Below are 16,399 nucleotides of genomic sequence, written 5' to 3' on the forward strand. Positions count from 1 at the left end.
AAACTCTTAGCCTATAAATCACTCGTCAGGTCTAAACTGGAATTCGCGTCACCCATTTGGAACCCCCATCAAGCTTACCTCATTAATTCTCCTGAGTCCGTTCAAAATCGCGCTGCCAGGTTCATCCATGCCCTGTATTCTTATGATGTTAGTGTCTGTGCCCTAAAAACAGCCTCAGGTTTATCATCACTATCTCTCCGTAGTCGCACTTCAAGCCTTTCTTTATTCCATAAAATATTCAACAGTCCCATGCGGGCCGCCCCTTATATTCTTCCCCCAGCACGCATATCACCCCGCACCAGTCATCGCCTGCACGTCGCCCGTCCATTGTCACGCACCGTTACCTTTTCTAATTCCTTTTTTCCCCGCGCAGCTGCAGACTGGAACGGCCTTCCAGGTGACATCGCTGTTATCACCTGCTCATCCAAGTTCCTTGAAAATGTCAAAAAATATGTACAATAACTATGTTTTTATAATGTTTCCCACCCCTTATGTAGTACCCCTTCCTGGGGCCTTTAGGGAAATAAAATGAAAATAAAAATGAAATGAGGGTTCTACCTAAGTTGGGGACAACTCAGAGGGCTATGGAACGAAAAATGGTAGGGGTAACATTAAGAGATAGGAAGCGTGCAGAGTGGATGAGAGAAATAACTCAAGTTACCGACATTCTAGTGGAAATTAAGAAGAAGGAATGGACATGGGCAGGACATGTAGTGCGAAGAGGGGATAACCGATGGTCGCTGAGGGTAACAAACTGGATTCCAAGGGAAGGAAAGCCTAGCAGGGGGCGGCAGAACATTAGGTGGGCGGATGAGGTTAAGAAATTCGCAGGGGTCAAGTGGATGCAGCTAGCACAGCCCCGGGTTAATTGGAGAAATATGGGAGAGGCCTTTGCCCTGCAGTAGGAATAGTCAGGCTGATGAGGATGATCATAATGAAATCATAAGCCAAACGTTTATAAATATCTTAATTCTATAAAATCTATATCCTTTATATTATAGGTATAGAATATGCTGGAGTCTAGTTGGCTGACCCTGGCATTACTTTAACAAGGTCAACTCACCAAATATTCAAGTTATTAAACACCTTAGGTGGGAGCATCGACACAGAATTGGCTAAGAAACGCTGCGTTTTCCTTTGCAATATTTGCTGTCAATGACGGGGTTTTGCTTTTGATTTTCAGGGCATTGGATGCACAGCAGCAATTCTTTCATTCTGTTTTTTTGCGCAAAAAACACGTCGCAAAAGAAACGAGGAAGACAGGACAAGCGTTTGCTAACAACTCAGGTTTTTATTGACGGAACATTTGCTTAAATACAGCAGCTGCTCTTATCAACAAGGAGAAGAAAAGAAGGGACTTCGCATACATACATATCAGATCAGCACAGATCCCATCATCGCACGACTGAATGGATGTTTCGAGTATATTGGCCAGTCTGGGAGGTGCCTTAATGATAGGCTGAGGGAGCACGCTAGAGATGGCAGGAACAATTCAGGTAGCAAAATGATTGAACATATTCGGAATTGCCGCAACTGCCCTCCCGCGCTCGAAAAAACGTCAGTACTGCGCCGGTGCAAGACTCAACTTGGAAGAGAGATAATTGAGGCTAATGAGATAGAAAAAACGGGTAACTCGTGTGTCAGCAATCCTTCAATTTTGCTCTTAAAAAAAGAATTCAGTTATCTTGCGCAGAATTAAAAACTCGAAGCATGCATAAATAACTCGTGCGATGGTGGGATCTGTGCTGATCTGATATGTATGTATGCGAAGTCCCTTCTTTTCTTCTCCTTGTTGATAAGAGCAGCTGTTGTATTTAAGCAAATGTTCCGTCAATAAAAACCTGAGTTGTTAGTAAGCGCTTGTCCTGTCTACCTCGTTTCTTTTGTGTCGTATTTTTTGGGCAAAAAAAAGAATGCTTAGGCACCAACTAGCCTGCAAAAGCGTACTCGCTGCAATTCTTGTTTGCTATATTAAGAAAATAGTGCAACACGCTGGCGCTTTCAGGATAAGATGACACACGTTTTATTTTTGTCGCCTTTGTGGCAATCAGTCTCTTGCTGGATCGATCAACACCAAAGCCGCTGCGACGGGTCTACTTATTCGATCGCCCTCTGCACCAACCGAGTTACCATGCACGAAGGAAGACCACAAGCACTTTGGCGCTTCTCTACGCTGATAGGTTCATGTCCGGGGATCCGGCTAGGAGGTCGGCGCATCGATGCTTAAAACGTGAGTCGTGAAAAATGCTGTCTTTGCGACGTCACAACATACTCGGCTTACCGAGAGCACTTCACAGAAAAGACGAACACACTGAAAATAGTCCTCGGAAACCTGAACCTGTATTCCGTGCCAAACATAGCAGCTTCCCCGAGTGCTTCTTGTTTTAGTTCTTTTTAAGATTGATATCGATGCGCCAATAGCCGTGCCATTTTAAAAAGGCTATGAGAAGAGCAACCACACTTTTCTCTACTAAAGCAAAGATTGATGCACGCACCACTACTGTTTTGTGAATGTAGTTTGTGTCATGCTCAAAATTGGTATTATTGTCGGTGAATTACTTTAAAAATGGAGGCCGCAAAATACGCGTAATTTGAATGTAAGCAGTTTACGTATCTGACCTTGTTATCAGTGGTTGCGATTTCACTCACGGTAGCGGTTGGCGATGATAGAGTGCAAAATATGTTATGAGAGAAAATAAAAGTTTTTTTTTCTGCAAGCAATTATTTTCGGTTATAGACGCCTCCTTTAAGCGCAAAGCACCTTCATTGAATGAGTAATATTTTTTCAGCATTATTTTGTTGTAATTTTAATCACCAAAAATATGATCGAAATATGATCCCGCTGCTATGACAGTGTTCAGAGGCAGCAGTGTCGTTACGCTGGATGCTACAAGCACAGAGCCCTTGTACTGTGCGATTTCAGCGAGCGTTAAAAAAACACAGATTATAGAAATTTATCTGGAGACCTCCTAGGCGCCGTACTCCCCTGCTTATACCACTTTGGAAAGATAAAGCTAAATTCCCATATGTCGCGCATAATGGCACCGGACAACTGTATATCAGTCTATTATTTGAGAGAACAGTAATTCCTAACGGGGTGCTGTAGGTACCGTAAAAAAACAAATATATCTGGAGTTCAGCCTACTTCTCTACGATGAAGAAGATGACGGTCACAGAGTTCAAAATACCCGATCGTGTTACCGCATGCTGATTGCTTGCGATATCAGGCTAAATGTCTATTTCTACGGAAAGCCCCATGTGTACTGCAGACCACTGGTTCATTTATGAGTGGAATAATTGTTCAAAAAGCAGCCAGCGTCACGTTTTAAAGAATCCTGTTCATAAGCTGCTGAGTCCATATACAGAATCAAGTTTTGTTGTTTCGGGTTCCTTCTAATTTTTATGAAATAATATTTAACTTACGTCACAAAAATGAGAAACGACGTCGTCCTTCATTTCACGTACTTTCTAGGTTTGTACGGGTCAATTTCTGTTATCGCCTACGCTTGTTTTTATCTCCCTTCTTTTTCAGCAACGCGCGATAGACAGTCTGCTTTATTCCGAGTCATATGATGCACCTCAAATAGCCTTTCATTCTCGAAAGACTACTTCTGACTTTCTGTTTTTATTTATCCTTGAGACGGCGATGACTGTTGTGAAAATAAATGTTCTCTCTAGGTGTTAGGATGATGTAAATAGTAGTAGTGGAATAAAATATTTATTTAAGCTCAATGGTCTAAGGCTCAGGGGGAGGGAGAGGGGTTCGAGACTTCAGCCCAGCACTCCGTTGCTTGAAGCCGCTGCCCGAGGTCTGGCAGCCAAGAACCTTTGCGCCGCGAGGTCGGAGCTGGACTGGACCACCGCCCAATCCACCACGTTGGGTTTTCTTAACTGGGCATAGCTTCGCTTTCTTGGAGAGCCAAATAACATATGGTAAATTTCTGTACTCTCGCCTCAACAGTTTCATTCTGCTGAAGAAACGTCTGTGCTTGCAGTCTGTTTGTACTGTCATAGGACAGTTTTTTGAGAGCGTGAGGTGATAAGGTAAAGAAAAAAGTACCGCACAAACGCTGGAATATTACAATGAGAAATAATTTTTTTTTTTCAGACCATACGCGGTAGAGAAGGACGAAAATGCTTCGCTCATACTAGACCCCTGTGTGAACATGAGCGTTATTTCATGCTGGTTGGTTGGTTTGTGGGGTTTAACGTCTCAAAGCGACTCAGGCTATGAGAGACGCCGTAGTGGAGGACTCCGGAAATTTCGACCACCTGGGGTTCTTTAACGTGCACTGACATCGCCCAGCACACGGGCGCCTTGCTTTTCGCCTCCATCGAAAAGCGGCCGCCGAGGCCGGGATTCGATGCCGCATCCTTGGGAACAGTAGGCGAGCGCCGTAACCACTGCGCCACCCCGGCGTATTTACGTAAGTGTGGCTCCGGTACTATGGCATGGAATGGACTATGGTGTTGAAATTCACAAAGCCATTTGTGCTATGACGGATCGCTTAGCGGAAGGCTACAAATTAACTTATGACTCGTCTTATTCATCGTGCGCACACGCACGATATCGCAGATCTCGCGCGATCTCACACGATCGAGCACGATCGAGCAGGCATCTTCCGTTTCGGCTTCATCAAGAGGAGGTTACCGCTGCCAGGATTAAACTTGCGTCTTTGGGCAGAACATCAGAGAACCGTTAACAGTGAGCGACCAGGGTGAAAGAAACATGCGCTTCTCTTTGATTACTCCTTTTAAGGTGCGATACAGTACAGCACAACTTTTTAGATGAAAATTGGCGCTGTAGTTTATTGTGGAGTAAACGGGTTCTAGCTACTAATGAAATGCTGGTCGAAGGAGTGTGCACGGGTAAGCTAAATTACTGTAAATTTTGCAATGAATGGTAATGTAACGAGACATATATTATTATTAGGAAGGTGTCTTTATCAATAAGACAGGGAAACTATTAAGTCCTCGGGCGTAAGAAACCGTCTTCCTCCTCTTCGCACGCCACCTTAGGGCCAGATGAAAAATACAACCGCTATTTAAAACGAAACGCCACCCATTTTGGTCTTGACATCAAAATCGTGAAAGGAGGCTAAGGGAACGAAGATGACTGCGCGTATTTCTATTTGTTTTTGCTGTGTCATATTTTCAGATTCATTTTTACTGTGTGTCACATGAAATTGCTTTTCACGTAGTGTTGTAATTTGTTTTCTATGCCCCTCCTTCTTAGGCCAATTCTGGCTTGCAGTATGACGAAATAAATAAATAAATGACAACATCCGAAGCCAGCCAAAAGGTTGGGCACTTTAGCACGTAAAAAAAAAGGAAAAAAGAAAAAGCGCACCGAGACTGCCGAGACCAGCCAGAGGTCTAACGGAGCGGCCATCAAAGCTGATCTGATTCCTTTGAACTCCATTCGGAAACCATTCACGGGGAAGTTTTGTATCAAGGAGACAGCCTAATTAGCCCAACTAGAGATAAATCGGCGTCCAGTGCAAGGCACGAAAACCACGGGCAAGCCCCTGGCAAATGGTAGTTGGAAGGTGAAATGGTCGAGAAGTGACTTGTCGGCCGTAGCATCACAAAACACTATACAAACAACGTCAAGCAATGTGATGTAAAGCCTCAGCATTATCGCATTTAAAGAGCTTTCAGCGTGTCTGCTAATGGGGTTTTGTTCTTACGTTTTTCGGGTGTAAATCGACTTCAGAGATAGGCTCGCAAAATCTCGGAAGGAGCCTTTTCAGAATCGTCACAAGCGTCAGTGCTGCTTCAGACTGGATGTATCCCACACGCTCAAAATGAGAGTTGTAGGGCCACGCAATAAATTTCAAGTCTGTAACTTGAGAAGTCTGCCGTTCTCCCTTTCATATATGCTTCATGAAGAAAATAAGCAAAACGAATTTCGCCTGCATATTTGGTGGCTTCAAATTTAGCGGTGACCAAAAATTTTTAACTAAAAAGAAACTGAAATTGCCGGGAGCACTCCAAATTTAGAACTTTAAGAAAACTAGAACATGCGCACGGAAGGGAATGAAATTTGAGTCGATAATACCCTAGCCAATGTTAGCAAGAAAAGATTAATAATTAAGGCTGCCCAGAAAACCTACAGGACACAAATATCATGGTACTATACGGTGCCACTGTGGTTGCCGGTGTAGCAGGGAAGCAGGAGCAGAAATCGAAGACTATATAATATATTGAGTCTACCGAATAACCATTCGAAACGGTCTACGACTACATAGGATAGATATCGATTGATGGCGTAAATTCAATATTGATCGTAGAAATTATGCAAAACATAATTATCGCTCACGAAGCATTTCAATTTGCTTCACCATGCAAATTAGCTCTTTTTGTTCTAAACAGTTGACGATATTTTAAAATATGTTAGCTCCGCTTCCTGAATCTCACTATAATGAAAGAATTACAATGTCCGCCGCAATAATAATTTTATCGCAGTAGCGCTAAGAACGAAGGGTACAACCAACTTTTCATGCACGCATCAGTCCTCAATTAGCTTCACTTCTGCGGACCCCCAACATCAGGGATCCTAAAATCAGGAGCGGGGCTGTTAAGCTTTCTTGAATAACCCATTAATTAGTAGTGGCTGTGGGCTCAGGGCCTACAATGTGCGTTTAAAACTTTAATTGCTACTCAATAATTACCTTGCAGTGGTACGTGAATCTCGTACCACTTTTTCAGCGTAAGAATAAAACGTGAAGCTCCAACCCAAATGAAATAATTAGCTGCTGAGGGGTAATTAGGAGACGCCAAAATAAAGCACTCCGCCTTCCTTTCCTTAGCGCTGTTACATTTATGTGCGGACCGCAAAAAACTACAGTAAAGTAAGAGGGGCAGGAAGCAATCAGGAAAGAATTCTGAAAATTATGAAAACAACTCTATTTTGCAAATGACAATTGCGGTAAATTCTTCGGGCAGAAGTAAAATCTTGGCGAAGCATTACAAAAGCTCCACCAGTAAGCCATTAAGTAGTTAATTTCCGAAGGATGCGCTAGCTCACTCAGTGCTGGCAGGATTATTACAAAAGCAGTCACCGCGTGCCTGTACTGAATTGTTTCTCTGCTAAAAGGCTTAAAGCTCCAAAGCTGCGTTCTGGCCACCGAGGCATACCACTTTACAAGTGACCTGCCTTGGACATCTTTGTTTGTCAGTACTTTGCACTGAGGTTAGTCTCCTATAGGCTGACTCATGCTGACAGAGCGCACAGTTTAAAGCCCGTTCACACTCGCAACTTGTAAAATTTTGATACCATTTTGATCGTAAAGCGACCGTTTCAAACGATCGCACAACTTTAACTGTGACAGTCGCAAGCCATTCGAGCAGAATTAAATTTTCCAGCTTTGCGATGCAAGGCGGTAGCAAGACAGCGGCGCAGCTGAAGAAGTTTGTTTTACATCTGCCTGCTCATGCTGGTGAACAGTCAAAATCGACAAGACTCGTATCGCTAGGGACTAATTCAGGAACGCTACTAGCTGGTCGCCTTTGCAAGTGCGGACATCGGTAGAGCTCAGTTGCTCGCATAGCTGGTCGCGCGCCCTTCTTTGACTCGCAAATTTGACTGGGGCCTTAAGGGTCTGTTAGGCCCTCACCCCATTCAGTCCTATAGCTATAAGGCCAAGTTCCCCGAAAGAAACATAACCTCGTTTTGGGTGGAATAGCTGACAACATGTAAACGTTTAACACGGCACATACAGCGCGCACCATTGAACAATTTAAGCTTGACATTTCTATTTTAAGGGAAGGAAAGGGTAGCAGGGGGCAGCAGAAAGATAGGTAGGCGGATGAGGTTAAGAAGTTCGCAGTGGTCAAGGGGATGCAGCTAGCACAGGACCGGGTTAACTGGAGAAATATGGGAGAGGAATTCGCCATGCAGTGGTATAGTCAGGCTGATGATGATGACGATGCTGATGATGGAGCTTGAGATTTCTATGGAACTATTTACCGCTAAGCTTGAAAGAACAAAACAATGCAATTACCAATTCGTTTTTCAGATATTTGTAACAAATGCAAGGTATCACAGGTTGACTGCCCGCCACAAAAATTTGGCACTCTTCATACCTCCAGGTCTTGCTTTGTTGATGATAACAACTTTTTTAGTCCCTCTACAATAAGCGCAAAAACGTTAAATTCAGCAAGCCTTGTTTGCCTTTCTGCGAGTACGACACCGCTGCACCCGCAGCGGTGGCGTAGCGGTAGAACATCTGCCTCGCATGCAAGAGAACCGGGGTGCAAATTCCGGAGCCGCGCAATTCTACACCGGATAAAAAAAAAAGTAAAAATTCGCGTGTCGATGGAATTGCACAAACAGGTTGGGGTGCGATCTGATGCCGGTGAACACCTCCGGCAACGCATTTCCTCACCAGAACAGGAGTTGGCCACCCTGGTGCAGTAATTGGCTGCAACCTTTCATGAATAGCTCCATAAAACCCCGGCCCTCACTCATCAGCAGCTGTGGAAAAACTGACCACGGCGGCGGGCAGACCTGTGACGCACAGGAGGTGCTAAGAATTTCTGGCTAAGCTGGACAGGCCGCCATTGGAAACTGACCGTGGCAACGCTTAACGCTAGAACCCTACCTAGTGAAGCTAGTTTAGCAGTGCTGTTAGAGGAATTAGAGGATATGAAATGGGATGTCATAGGGCTAAGTGAGGTTAGGAGCCCGAATGAGGCATATACTGTACTGAAGGATGGGCATGCACTGTGTTATCGAGGTTTACCGGAGAGGCGAGAAATAGGAGTAGATTTCCTTGTCAGTAAGTAAATCGCGGGTAATAAAGATAATTTCTATAGTAATAATGAGAGCGTAGCAGGCATCGTAATTAGGCTTAATAAGCGGTATAAACTGAAGGTTGTACAGGCCTATGCACCCACATGTAGTTATGATGACCAGCCAGTTGAAAGCTTCTACGAAGATGTAGAATCGCTAATGCGGAAAGTAAAGACGCAGTACACTGTACTAATGGGCGACTTCGATGCCAAGGTAGGGAAAAAGCAAGCAGGAGACCAGGCAGTAGGTGACTATGGCATTGGCTTTAGGAATAGCAGAGGGTTGAGTTTGCAGAGCGCAATAATCTAAGAATCATGAATACCTTCTTCAGCAAACGGAAGATACGGAAATGGACATGGAAAAGTCCTAACGGGGACACTGAAAATGAAATTGACTTCACACTGTGTTCAACCCCCGCCATTATGCAAGATGTGTAGGTAATCGGGAACTTGCGATGCAGTGACCACAGAATGGTGAAGTCCCGAATTAGCCTAAATCTGAAGAAGGAACGCAACAGATAAGTAAGAAAGAAACCCATCAACGAATTAGCGGTGAAGGGAAGGGCAAAAGAGTTCAGGATCTCGCTACAAAATAGATATTCAGCCCTAACCGAGGATGGCGACATTACTCTAGAAGCTATGAACAATAATTTCAGAGATATCATAACTTAGTGCGCTGTATAAGTAGGCGGAAGGATAGGTAAAGAGGATACCGGTAAGCTGTCTAAGGAGATGAATGATTTGATTAAGAAACGCCCCAATATGAAAGCTTACAATTCAACAGACCAGATAGAATTGGCCGCGAATCAAAGCTAATCAATAAGCGCAAGGTGGCCGATATAAGGAAGTATAACATGGAGAAAATTGAGCATGCTGTAAATTATGGGGGAAGCCTTAAAGAGGTAAAAAAGAGATTGCGCATAGGCAAAAGCCAGATGTATGCGATAAGGGACAAGGCGGGCAACGTCATCACGATTAGGGATGAGATAGTCAAAGAAGCCGAGGAGTTCTATACAGATCTCTACAGTAGCCAAAGTAGACAGGACCATAATGACATTTGTGGTAGGGAAAAACAGTCAGACGTTTCACCAGTGACCAAGAACGAGGTCAAGAAAGCATTAGAAACTATGAAAAGGGAGAAATCAGCTGGAGATGATCAGATAACTACAGATTGTTGAAGGACGGGGGGGAATACATTTGGCGACGGTTACCTCAATTCAGCACGCGCCATTTGGCGCCCCAGTGTGCTGTGGTTCGCTAGCGGTTTTATTTTACTCGACTGGCTCCAGAAAATTCCCCGACATATCCCATGGAGCTGGCACGTATCACCGTTCATACCATATAATACGCGAACGGCTGAACAGTAGTTCTAGCCGCAGCCAACAGACGGTGCCGAGAGACCGGAACGTGGCTACCACCCCGTTTCAAAGGGCACGCTCCTATATTCCATCCGTCCATCCGTGGCATAAACCGGTCATAAACGGGGTGTACGACAACGTAAACAGGGAACTCCTGTGGAACATATTAAAAGAAGAAAGCATCGGTTATGAGATAACAGAGTGCCTACAGGAAATATACCGGGATAACAAAGTTGAAATTACATGGGAAGGGATAAGGAATACGAAAGCTGTCAAGGTATGCAAAGGAATAAGACAAGGTTGTCCGCTACCACCGCTGCTGTTCATGCTTTATAGGATAAGTCTGGAACGGAATATACAGGAAAGCAACCTAGGTTTTAACCTGCCATATAGATTAGGTGGGAAGGTGGTAGAGCAGCGCCTCCTCGGTTTGATGTATGCAGACGATATTGTGCTGCTAGCTGACAGTCTGGAAGAATTGAAACTCTAGGTAAGTATTGCGGAGACGAATGGCGGAAGCCTACTAGGCTTCTAGTAGGCGGAAGCCTACTAGGCTTCAGTTTTAGCGCAGTTAAGTCGGGGCTGATGATTTTCAACGGCACAACTGATCAGGGTCTTCAAATACAAGGCTATGAAATACCCATAGTAGCAGAATATAAATATCTCGGGGTATGGGTAAACGAAGGTTTGGCATACATTGGAAAGCATGAGCAATCACTTAAGGCCAAAGGGCGAAGAAATACTGGGGGAATGAAGCATAGAGCATTGTGGGGATACAACAGGTATGAGGTTTTGAGGGGTATTTGGAAAGGAATTATGGTGCCCGGGCTTACTTTCGGAAATGCGGTTTTGTGCCTAAAATGAGAGGTACCGTCGACATTAGAAATAAATCAGAGATCCACCGGACGATTTGCACTAGGGGCCCATGTCACAACCACAAATGAGGCGGTACAGGGAGATAGGGGCTGGGCATCTAACGAAGTACGGGAAGCTCAGAGTTAAATGATATATGAGAAACGCCTGAAGAAATTGGACAGCAGCAGATGGGCAGCTAAAGTATTTAAATACTTATACCTAAACAGCGTTGACTAACAATGGAGGAAAAAAACTAGTGAACTATCCAGTCAGTATGCCGATCACAAGGACGAATAAAGAGCGTAAAGCAACAGGTGAAAAACACAAAAGGTAAAAATTGGATAAATTCTATTGAAAAGAAACAGAGTGTGGAATTATACCGAAAGTGGAAAAGGCAGATCAGGAAGGAAGCTTTCTTTGATAACGCAAGAGGCAGAGTACCCTACTTTTTGAAGCTAGATCAGGGTGCCTTAGAACACGCAGCTACAAAAGAAATTTAACAATGAAGATGACGCATGTGCTGCATGTGGTAAGTCCAGTGAAACAATTGTCCATATTATACTCGAATGTAATGGTACCCATCCGGAAGTTGATGCAGGCGCACTCACTGTTCCTGAAGCTCTGGAACTTAGAGATGCCAGTGGCCGGCTGAATAAACCGACGGTGGAAGCTATCAAAAAACGACTGGATGATTGGTGGCTTAAAAGCAGAGAAGTGACATAATGTTAGCAATGTAGAAACAAAAATTCAATAAATAGAATGATGGTATAGTTAACCAATCTAAAACGATGATTGGATGGATGGATGATCCATCCATCCATCCATCCATCCATCCATCCATCCATCCATCCATCCATCCATCCATCCATCCATCCATCCATCCATCCATCCATACATCCATCCATCCATCCATCCATCCTCCGTCCGTCCGTCCGTCCGTCCGTCCGTCCGTCCGTCCGTCCATCCATCCATCCATCCATCCATCCATCCATCCATCCATCCATCCATCCATCCATCCATCCATCCATCCATCCATCCATCCATCCATGCGTCCGTCCGTCCGTCCGTCCGTCCGTCCGTCCATCCATCCATCCATCCATCCATCCATCCATCCATCCATCCATCCATCCATCCATCCATCCATCCATCCATCCATCCATCCATCCATCCATCAGCCAAACGAAAAGCACCCCGCCTAGATATTGAAAATTTACCCTAAGAGTTTTGATGTTCCCTCGCACATTGCTTTGTTTTGCACATAATGTGCTTGAAATTATTGTTGCTTATAGCGCACATTACTTTATGTTGACATTGCGTGTCATTTTTTTGTTTACCGCATTCCTGTAAGCACAATTTAAAAACCCTTTACCACGTGATAAAAAGAGCGAAAATAAATTTCCGTGCTACTGCCTAAAACGACCTTTGAGCATTTTTGCCTGGAGATTATTTTTTCACAACACCCACTGAATGACCGCAGTGAATTTAGCATTCAACGATCGTGTTTTATGTTTATTGTTGGGCACCAGCTAAGATTGCGAAAATACATGTATGCATTAGCTGGGTATCATTGCTTGTCATATGTTGCCGGTAGATTTCAGATAAGTTTTCTCTGTTTTCTCTGTTTTAAGTGCATCAAGAGAAGGTACCATTGATGTGCCCTAGCAGTAAGGAGTGAAGCGGCACCCTTCAGTTGTTTACAGAGCTAGCATTGACAGCCCCACTGACATATTTCTACCATGACTGACTCGAAGCCCTGATTTATCTGATGCGAAGTTAACGACAATGAATCGCTAAATGACTGCAAATATGCTTTGGACACTTCGCAGCGTCAACACTCACTCAATTACACCCGCATTTACCTGCCAGTGCATTTCATCGTGCTGTGATTCGGTTGTCATCGCACTGAATAACTTCGATCCATGTTCTTTACCTTGAAAGCAGAGTGTCAAGCCAGAACTGAAATGCAGTAATGAGGTTTTAGCTCTCCTAATTTGCAGTGAGCGTAACCCCGTTGAATGACTTTACTCCTTGGTTAGTTTAGATCGTTAGGTCTACTGGTCGTGAGAGTCAAGGTCGCGTTATTTAGCAATGTTTAAACATCGGCGGTCGCCACAGCAACGATGATAATTTAATGCATAGCAATAGCGCATACCCCGTTCCCTGAGTTGTATAAAAACGTTGTGAAAAAGGAAACATTTTGTGGAAAACATTGCAGCCGCTGGATTGCGAACCCGCCAGATTTCTTCAATCTGGCGGATTGCGCTTAGGCACGAAAGCACCATAGCATCGCCGCTTTTTTATTATTATTGCCTTTATTTCCACAAGCTACACGTACTGGCCTACTTGCTGAAAGTGGTGTGGTTTGCATGCAATACATGCAATTAAAAAAACTTCAATTTGATTTATTTTTCAAATAAATTGAATTACTAAATTATACGTTACTGCGGTTTCAAAACATCAATTATCTGTCGTAAAACCCTCGGATAGCTCTGACGTGAAGATCGGCAAGGCGAACAGCCATTCTGCGTTTCCACATGCTGTAGAAATGTAATGACATAATCATGTAATAAGAAACTCGGTCATAATTTTCTACATCTCAGAACCGAATTACGTAGAAATTTCAAGAAAAATCATTGCGAAAAGTACGCTTTAGAACATTCTAGAAGAAAACCACATCCCACCAATCTATATCAACGGAGCAGCGCGCACAGACGACGGACGAGAAAAGGACCAAGGCCTCTGTGCGCGCAAGGTAGTATGTGAGCGCTGCCCCGTTAACTAGCCCAATTAGCCGTTTTAGCATAGTTCATTTGCAGTTCACTGAGCTCTTTGGCCTCTACTAAAAACACATGTTCAGAATTATCCGGATTTCTACATAAAATACAGTTGACACCCCAAGGCTCAAAGATTTACTTTTCTGCCATTCACGTCTTCATGGGCAGAATTCCAACATCTTTGACAGGTGCACAGGTACAGGCATAACTATTGCAATAACATCTTTGTAGAGGCATTTTCTGGTTACATTAATTAAATATTACATGAACATAGGGTTTGAACAACCATCCTGTTTGGACAATTTCACTAAAACAACCATGCATTCCCCCAGTGAGGTGACAAGTAGTTGACACAACGAACATAAGCAAAGCTCTTTCCAAGCGTATTTGACAAACGGTAATTAGAAACTGATCACCAACATGTCCTAAAAGTATAAAGCTTTTATCACCTTGGCGCCAAAATACGTCTGACCGAAGAAAATCCTCCATAGCCTAAGCGACGAGAAAGGTTTGTCCGCCTTTGTTTTTTGCCGCCACTTGAAGCCCAGATAGGCACTGCGCATACCTGGTGTAGCTGTTGTATATTTGTCTTCAAAAAGTGCGAAATCTGCATCCAATACCATAAGTTGCTGACAATAAAACTGTGGCTGCGCGAGCAAACACTGATAATTATTTTGCTATCCTGTTTCATGCTGTCGCAGCAGCTGCTCGCGCCACCCATGAAACTGCGACACTGTCTCGCGCTGTGCAGAAAACATTGTCGTCTTCATCTGTGCAACTCCTTCATTTATCTTAAATGCTAACACGCATGCCATCTGGGTGAGTCCGTCAAAATCGCGAGCTTGGTGTCGGCGGAACCCAGCAGGCGGCGTTACAAAAAGAGGCAGCGTGGCGCAGAGGAAGCTAGTCTTGCTAGAGAGACAGAGACCGCAGCCGTACCAGCCAAGCTGCTGAGAGCACCCAACAACGAGAACCCAGACAATCCCGTTACCGAGAAGCTTACCAAGCGCGGAATCTAGCCATGACCAAAGCAGCAGCAGCGAATGCGGCGCCGACCGATGGCTTAACTTGGTTTAGGGACAGAATGTAAGATGGAGTCGAAAGACAGACTCTGCCCGCACCACCCACGAAACACTTTTGTTATACCAATGTGCATTCATTACTGCATATCTAAACATCAGTTGTGCCTTCATGGGTGCATCGCTGAGCATCCCTTTTAAATCAGAAACTCTGTACAGTTCAACAGTAGGGAAACCCGGCCTTGTCAAAGAAATCACGATTGTAAAAGAAATCACGACGCCGTAAAACTCAGGCTAGTTGAAGCATCAATTGGACGTCGTCCTACCGGAGGCCAGTCAGCAACGGGCGATAATTTCAAAAACGGCTTTTGGTCCACGTAGTTTCAAAGATGAAAGTGAGAAAGAATCATTCTGGAAGCTGCCTGAGATGAAGTTAAAATAAGTGAACTGAAAAGAGAATGCGATATATTTAAATGCAGTTGGAATCGAATGAGGGCCTACGGCTTGAGGGAAGGGTTTGCTATCCACAGGCCACGAAGACTGGTTGGTCGAAATTATTGTTAGTCCCAGGAAATCCGCCATGAGTTCACTTATGGCGAAGTATAAAAATAGAAACTAAGAGACAAATTAGAAGACGATCAGACATTCATGTTTTCAACTTTATCGCGCATTATCAGTCCGAAAGTCCCTTTTGAAATTTTTCTAAACGCGAAAATATGCGCCAGTAAAATAGAAACTGCTTGTTTCATGAATTTTTTCTTTAAAAGCTTTCAAGTACAGATGTCAAGAAATTAAACACAATAGGGACATAGAGGCATCTTCGTATTGTAGCTTTAGTGGTCTATACTAAAGACACTGTCATTATTGCCTTGAAGTACAAAAGCTGTATTAATTGGCATATCACCATTACATCTTTTTTTTTGAAGCCACTGAAAAATTCTGGCTACTAGCAGAAAATCGACGCAATTACATTTTTCAAGGCCATGCTTTCTGGATTTCTTTCATCTATTGAATTCTTGCTTTAAATTTTCACCCAATCTCATAGTGCGTACCGATTTATTCTGCTATCCCAAACTGCGCATAAATAAATATATCATTTATTGGTGCTATAAGAATAGCTGACATCATTTGAGAAGAGCCATTACTCTTATCACTTTAACAGCAACGTCTTGAGTATGAAGTGCGAATTCGCACACATAATGTCCAAAACCATTTCAGCCGCTCAAGGGCACACTTTCTTGTTCCAAATGAGCCGCCTCCAGCCCTTAATTTAGAGTAAAAAGGACGCGCTAAGAATGTGTTTCAAATATGTTGCATTTATTTAATGTTAATTTCCTTTTATTTTCTCCCTATACAAAATTTACGATCAATACATTGTAAATATGCTAGGAGTAGAACACTGCCTACTTCTTCAATTATGTTAAAATATATTTTTTTCACGCATATTATATTTCTAACACAGCGTGTATCCATAGAGTAGGGCAGTTTTATTGGCAGAAAAACATTTACTCAAGATATCGTTATATAGGTTTAAAATCCTTATAAGTAGTCCCCTTTGGCATCTACACATGTTTGCCAGCGGCTCTACCATCCACTA

Source organism: Amblyomma maculatum, chromosome 4 (genome assembly GCF_055883805.1).
Source record: "Amblyomma maculatum isolate TAMU_Amacu chromosome 4, ASM5588380v1, whole genome shotgun sequence".
Classification (NCBI taxonomy): domain Eukaryota; kingdom Metazoa; phylum Arthropoda; class Arachnida; order Ixodida; family Ixodidae; genus Amblyomma; species Amblyomma maculatum.